This window comes from Mesoplodon bidens (genome assembly GCF_964165515.1).
Source record: "Mesoplodon bidens genome assembly, chromosome: 11".
NCBI lineage: Eukaryota > Metazoa > Chordata > Mammalia > Artiodactyla > Ziphiidae > Mesoplodon > Mesoplodon bidens.
Window position 1 is genome coordinate 84259842 of NC_138167.1, and position 7750 is coordinate 84267591.

General features: G+C 37.3%; 1 pseudogene across 1 annotated transcript; it reads left to right on the forward strand.

The window, feature by feature from the left end:
* The first annotated feature begins 4899 nt into the window (after positions 1-4899).
* On the forward strand, positions 4900-6045 carry LOC308625700 (small ribosomal subunit protein eS6-like; annotated as a pseudogene). The gene has a single exon. The product of its transcript is annotated as a small ribosomal subunit protein eS6-like (transcript).
* The last annotated feature ends 1705 nt before the right edge of the window (positions 6046-7750 follow it).

Here is a 7750-nt window from a genome sequence, read left to right on the forward strand (position 1 = left end):
AAATATCTCCGAGTATTCCCTTTCATCTCCTATATTGGCTTTTAGCTTTACCTGTTTATTTTATTTTATTAGAGGAACTACTATATACATTGTTAATTTATTATAGTCTACTACAAATTAATATTATACCACCTCACATATACAGGTATACCTTGGAGATACTGCAGGTTTGGTTGCAGACCACTACAATAAAGTAAATATCAAAATAAAGCGAGTCACACCAATGTCTTAGTTTCCCAGTGCATATAAAGTTATGTTTAATAACGGCCATATATGACAAACACACAGCCAACATTGTTCTCAATGGTGAAAAACTGAAACCATTTCCACTAAGATCAGGAACAAGACAAGGTTGCCCACTCTCACCACTCTTATTCAAAATAGCTTTGGAAGTTTTAGCCACAGCAATCAGAGAAGAAAAGGAAATAAAAGGAATCCAAATCAGAAAAGAAGAAGTAAAGTTGTCACTGTTTGCAGATGACATGATACTATACATAGAGAATCCTAAAGACACTACCAGAAAACTACTAGAGCTAATCAATGAATTTGGTAAAGTGGCGGGATACAAAATTAATGCACAGAAATCTCTTGCATTCCTATACACCAATGATGAAAAATCTGAAAGAGAAATTAATGAAACACTCACATTTACCACTGCAACAAAAAGAATAAAATACCTAGGAATAAACCTACCCTAGGAGACAAAAGACCTGTATGCAGAAAATTATAAGACACTGATGAAAGAAATTAAAGATGATACAAATAGATGGAGAGATGTACCATGTTCTTGGATTGGAAGAATCAACATTGTGAAAATGACTCTACTACCCAAAGCAATCTACAGATTCAATGCAATCCCTATCAAACTACCACTGGCATTTTTCACAGAACTAGAACAAAAAATTGCACAATTTGAATGGAAACAAAAAAGACACTGAATAGCCAAAGCAATCTTGAGAAAGAAAAACAGAGCTGGAGGAATCAGGCTCCCAGACTTCAGACTATACTACAAAGCTACAGTAATCAAGACAGTATGGTACTGGCACAAGAACAGAAATATAGATCAATGGAACAGGATAGAAAGCCCAGAGATAAACCCACACATATATGGTCACCTTATTTTTGATAAAGGAGGCGATAATATGAAATGGAGAAAAGACAGCCTCTTCTATAAGTGCAGCTGGGAAAACTGGACAGCTACATGCAAAAGAATGAAATTAGAACATTCCTTAACACCATACACAAAAATAAACTCAAAATGGATTAAAGACCTAAATGGAAGGCCAGACATTATAAAACGCTTAGAGGAAAACATAGGCAGAACACTCTATGACATAAATCACAGCAAGATCCTTTTTGACCCACCTCCTAGAGAAATGGAAATAAAAACAAAAACAAACAAATGGGACCTAATGAAACTAAAAGCTTTTGCACAGCAAAGGAAACCATAAACAAGATGAAAAGACAGCCCTCAGAATGGGAGAAAATATTTGCAAATGAAGCAACTGACAAAGGACTAATCTCCAAAATATACAAACATATCATGCAGCTCAAAAAGCAAACAACCCAATCCAAATATGGGCAGAAGACCTAAACAGACTTTTCTCCAAAGAAGATATACAGACAGCCAACAAACACATGAAAGAATGCTCAACATCACTAATCATTAGAGAAATGCAAATCAAAACTACAATGAGTTATCACCTCATACCGGTCAGAATGGCCATCATCAAAATATCTACAAACAATAAATGATGGAGAGGGTGTGGAGAAAAGGGAGCCCTCTAGCACTGTTGGTGGGAATATAAATTGATACAGCCACTATGGAGAACAGTATGGAGGTTCCTTAAAAAACTACAAATAGAACTACCATATGACCCAGCAATCCCACTACTGGGCATATACCCTGAGAAAACCATAAATCAAAAAGAGTCATGTACCACAATGTTCATTGCAGCACTATTTACAACAGCCAGGACATGGAAACAACCTAAGTGTCCATCAACAGATGAATGGATAAAGAAGATGTGGCACATACATACAATGGAATATTACTCAGCCATAAAAAGAAACGAAATTGAGTTATTTGTAGTGAGGTGGATGGACCTAGAGTCTGTCATACAGAGTGAAGTAAGTCAGAAAGAGAAAGACAAATACCATATGCTAACACATATATATGGAATCTAAACAAAAAAAAATGGTTCTGAAGAACCTAGGGGCAGCACAGGAATAATGATGCATATGTAGAGAATGGACTTGAGGACACGGGGAGGGGGAAGGGTAAGCTGGGACGAAGTGAGAGAGTGGCATGGACTAATGTATACTACCAAATGTAAAATAGATAGCTAGTGGGAAGCAGCTGTATAGCACAGGGAGATCAGCTGGGTGCTTTGTGACCACCTAGATGGGTGGGATAGGGATGGTGGGAGGGAGATGCAAGAAGGAGGAGATATGGGGCTATATGTATATGTATAGCTGATTCACTTTGTTATAAAGCAGAAACTAACACACCATTGTAAAGCAGTTATACTCCAATAAAGATGTTTAAAAAAACCAAAAAAATAAAAGTTATGTTTACACTATACTGTAGTATATTAAGTGTGCAGTAGCATTATGTCTAAAAACACAATGTACATACCTTAATTTAAAAATACAAAACAAAAAAATTTGCAAAAGTAACATCAAAGGTTGCTGATCACAGATAACCATACAAATATAGTAATGAAAAAGTTTGAAATAGTGTGAGAATTAGCAAGATGTGACACAGAGACATTAACTGAGAACATACTTTTGGAAAAATGGAGCCAATAGACTTGCTGGACACAGGGTTGCCACAAACCTTCAATTTGTAAAAAATGCAGTATCTGTGAAGCACAATGAAGCAAAGTGCAATAAAACGAGGTATGCCTGTATGCCATATCCTTATGCAATATACTTTCCTTCACTTTCTCCTGTTCCTTCTGCTTTTATTGTCATATATTTTACTTCTGTATATGTTATAAACTCCCTTGATATATTATTTCTACCTTAGTCCATTGTGTTTTAAATAAATTAATAAACAATAAAAGTATTTCATATATTTCCCTGTGTATTTATCATTTCTGGTGCTCTTTATTCCTTCACATAGATTCAACTTTCTGTTATTATTTCATTTCAGCCTGATGGACTTCTGTTTGCATTTCCTGTACTACAGTCTATTGTAATGAATTCTTTCAGCATTTGTTTATATGGAAATGTCTTTATTTCTACTTCATTTTTTTAATGACTTTTTTTGCTGTATATATTGATAGAATTGTAGGTTGACAGGGTCTCCCCCCTACTTTTAGCCCTTTAAATGTTATTCCATTTTCCTCTGGTTGGCATTGATTTTGATGAGAAGTTAGTTCTTGTTCTTATCATCAGTCCCCTGTAGGTGATATTTCTCTCCTTTCAGAATTTTATCATTGTTGTTCTCAGCAACTGGGATATGAAATGGCTAGATAGAATTAGTTTTCTGTCTATTTATCCTGCTTGGAATTTATTGAGGTTTGAGGCTTTCAGGTTATTTTTCATCAAATTTAGAAAAATTTCAGTTACTGTTCCTTCAAACATTTTTTTCTGTCCCCTTGTCTCCTTTCTCTTCTTCTGGGACTATAATTACAAGTATGTTAGCTTCCTAGATATGGTCCTAGAATCACTGAGGTTGTGCTTATTTATAAAATTCTTTTAAGAAGTTTAAATAATTTCTTTTGACCTGTCTTCAAGTTTACTGAACTTTTCTTCTGCAATATCAAATCTGTTAGACCCATCCAGTGAATTTTTAACTTCATAGATTGTATTTTTCACTTTGAGGATTTGCATTTGTTTCATTTTTAAGGTTTCCACGTCGCTTTGATTCTTCTTCTATCCACACATAATGTCCACATTTTCTCTTAAATCCTTGAATATATTCATAAAAGCTGTTTTGAAGTCCTGGCCCATTAATGCTAATATCTCTGTCAACTCTGGATTTATTACTATTGACTCTCTGTTTCTCCAAAATATGTAACACATTGTCCTGCTTCTTTGTTTATGTAGTAATTTGTTACTGTGTGCTTGACTTTTGGGATGCTATTTGGTTGAGAGTCTTCCTTTAATAAGTATTGTATTTTGTTCTGGCTGGCAGTTAATTTATTTGCAGCTTAGCTTGATTTTGTCAAGGTTTGGTTTTAGGCTTTTTTAGGGCAGGTCTAAAGTTGTTCTTACTCTAGGGCTAGAGTAGCCATACTCCTAATGTGTGGTTATTCTGGAGTCTCAACTAACTGCTGTGGATTTTTAGCAAGGGATTTAGTCTCTGGTTTATCAGAACTGAAATATCTCTGGAATCCCCATTCAGCTCACACCTCACAAGTACTTGTTCTCTGTCAGTCCTTCTGGAGCCTCACCCTGAACGTGTGCAGCTTAGTACCCAGCCAAGACTCAAGGAGATCTTTATCCATAATTTTAAGCCTCTCTCCTCTCGGGTGCCCTACCCTAAAAATTCCAGCAGCCTCAGTGTCCCTGAATTCTGATCTATATTTTCTCTACCCAAAGAAACCACTGCACTCTGTTTGGGTTCCACTTCCCTGTGCCTTGATTTGCAACATGGCAACAGGCAGATTTTTTTTCACATATTGAATTTTTCATAGGGATGAATGGGAAGTTCACTTCATGTAGTTTCCTTCTCTCAAGGATTATGGTCCTTATTGCCTATTGTCTAATGCCCACATACTGCTTCTTCATACATTTTCCCCAGCATTATAGTTGTTTAAAGTAGGAAACCAATCTGATACCTATTTTTCTATCATAGCTGGAACCGGAAGCTGTATTCATTAAGTTTTTGCTCTGCTGTAGGACCCTGGGAATCTAAGGCCCTAGGGGAGGAAGGGCTAGGAGGACAAGAGGAGGATGAAGCCTCTAATGTTTAGGCTCCAAAATTCCCATACTGGTAGACCTTAAGAGCAACAATCAGGGGGTCTCTTTTTCGTGGCGCCTTGGTGGCAGTCGGCCACTTCAAAATGAAGTTGAACATCTCTTTCCTGGCCACTGGCTGCCAGAAACTCACTGAAGTGGACGATGAACAAAAACTTCGTACCTTTTATGAGAAGCGTATGGCCACAGAAGTTGCTGCTGATGTTCTGGGTGAAGAATGGAAGGGTTATGTGGTCTGAATCAGTGGTGGGAATGACAAACAGGGTTTCCCCATGAAGCAGGGTGTCTTGACCCATGGCTAAGTCCGCCTGCTACTGAGTAAGGGGCACTCCTGTTACAGACCAAGGAGGACTGGAGAAAGAAAGTGCAAATCTGTACGGGGTTGCATTGTGGATGCCAATCTGAGCGTTCTCAATTTGGTCACTGTAAAAAAAGGGGAGAAGGATATCCCTGGACTCACTGATACTACTGTGCCTCGTCGCCTGGGGCCCAAAAAAGCTAGCAGAATCCACAAACTTTTCAATCTCTCTAAAGAAAATGATGTCCGCCAGTATGTTGTGAGAAAGCCCCTAAACAAAGAAGGTAAGAAACCTAGGACCAAAGCACCCAAGATTCAGCATCATTACTCCACGTGTTCTGCAACACAAATGTCAGCATATTACTCTGAAGAAACAGTGTACTAAGAAAAATAAGGAAGAGGCTTCAGAATATGCTAACCTTTTGGCCAAGAGAATGAAGGAGGCCAAAGAGAAAGGCCAGGCACAGAATGCTAAGAGACAGAGGCTGTCCTCTCTGAGAGCTTCTACTTCTGAGTCCAGTCAGAAATGAGATGTTCTAAGAGTAACAAATAAATAAGGTCAGACATCACACACACACACAAAAAGAGCAACAATCAGGTTCCAGAAAAAGAGTTTCAATTTGCATGTGAATACCACTTTTGCATAAAAAGTCAAGAAAATATTACCTATTTCAAAGAATGGGAGGATGGCTTGTTGATGGATAATATGAAGGGGGTAGAGAGCACCTTAAGCTTACTTTGACACATAACTACTAAACACCTGTTTTTCAACAGTATTGCAGGTTGGAGGTTGAAGTGAAATTTCAATTGATTAAAGAAAATGAAGCAATGTGGTCTTTCTTGCCCATAGAGTTTGGGGAGTATGTTTCAAATTTTCTAAAGAAACTCTCATAAAGATAATTAGTCAAGTGAGTTTCTTTGCTGTGGCAATTCCCCCTCATGAGATATTTACTACTAATCGTTAGAAAATTAAAGAAAATGGAGGTAGAGAAGAGCTAACACCCATCCTTCTCAAACTCTTCCAAAATACAGCAAAGGGAGGAACACTCCCAAACTCATTCTACGAGGACACCATCACCCTGATACCAAAACCAGGCAAGGATGTCACAAAGAAAGAAAACTACAGGCCAATATCACTGATGAACATAGATGCAAAAATCCTCAACAAAATACTAGCAAAAAGAATCCAACAGCACATTAAAAGGATCATACACCATGATCAAGTGGGGTTTATTCCAGGAATGCAAGGATTCTTCAATATATGCAAATCAATCAACGTGAGACACCATATTAACAAATTGAAGGAGAAAACCCATATGATCTTCTCAATAGATGCACAGAAAGCTTTCGACAAAATTCAACACCCATTTACGATAAAAACCCTGCAGAAAGTAGGCATAGAGGGAACTTTCCTCAACATAATAAAGGCCATATACAACAAACCCACAGCCAACATCATCCTCAATGGTGAAAAACTGAAACCATTTCCACTAAGATCAGGAACAAGACAAGGCTGCCCACACTCACCACTCTTATTCAACATAGTTTTGGAAGTTTTAGCCACAGCAATCAGAGAAGAAAAGGAAATAAAAGGAATCCAAATCGGAGAAGAAGTAAAGCTGTCACTGTTTGCAGATGACATGATACTATACATAGAGAATCCTAAAGATGCTACCAGAAAACTACTAGAGCTAATCAATGAATTTGGTAAAGTAGCAGGATACAAAATTAATGCACAGAAATCTCTGGCATTCCTATACACTAATGATGAAAAATCTGAAAGTGAAATTAAGAAAACACTCCCATTTACCATTGCAACAAAAAGAATAAAATACCTAGGAATAAACCTACCTAAGGAGACAAAAGACCTGTATGCAGAAAATTATAAGACACTGATGAAAGAAATTAAAGATGATACAAATAGATGGAGAGATATACCATGTTCTTGGATTGGAAGAATCAACATTGTGAAAATGACTATTACCTAAAAGCAATCTACAGATTCAATACAATCCCTATCAAACTACCAATGGCATTTTTCACAGAACTAGAACAAAAAATTTCACAATTTGTATGGAAACACAAAAGACCCCGAATAGTCAAAGCAATCTTGAGAATGAAAAATGGAGCTGGTGGAATCAGGCTCCCAGACTTCAGACTATACTACAAAGCTACAGCAATCAAGACAGTATGGTACTGGCACAAAAACAGAAATATAGATCAATGGAACAGGATAGAAAGCCCAGAGATAAACCCACGCACATATGGTCACCTTATCTTTGATAAAGGAGGCAGGAATGTACAGTGGAGAAAGGACAGCCTCTTCAATAAGTGGTACTGGGAAAACTGGACAGGTACATGTAAAAGTATGAGATTAGAACACTCCCTAAGACCATACACAAAAATAAACTCAAAATGGATTAAAGACCTAAATGGAAGGCCAGAAACTATCAAACTCTTAGAGGAAAACATAGGCAGAACACTCTATGACATAAATCACAGCAAGATCCTCTTTGACCCACC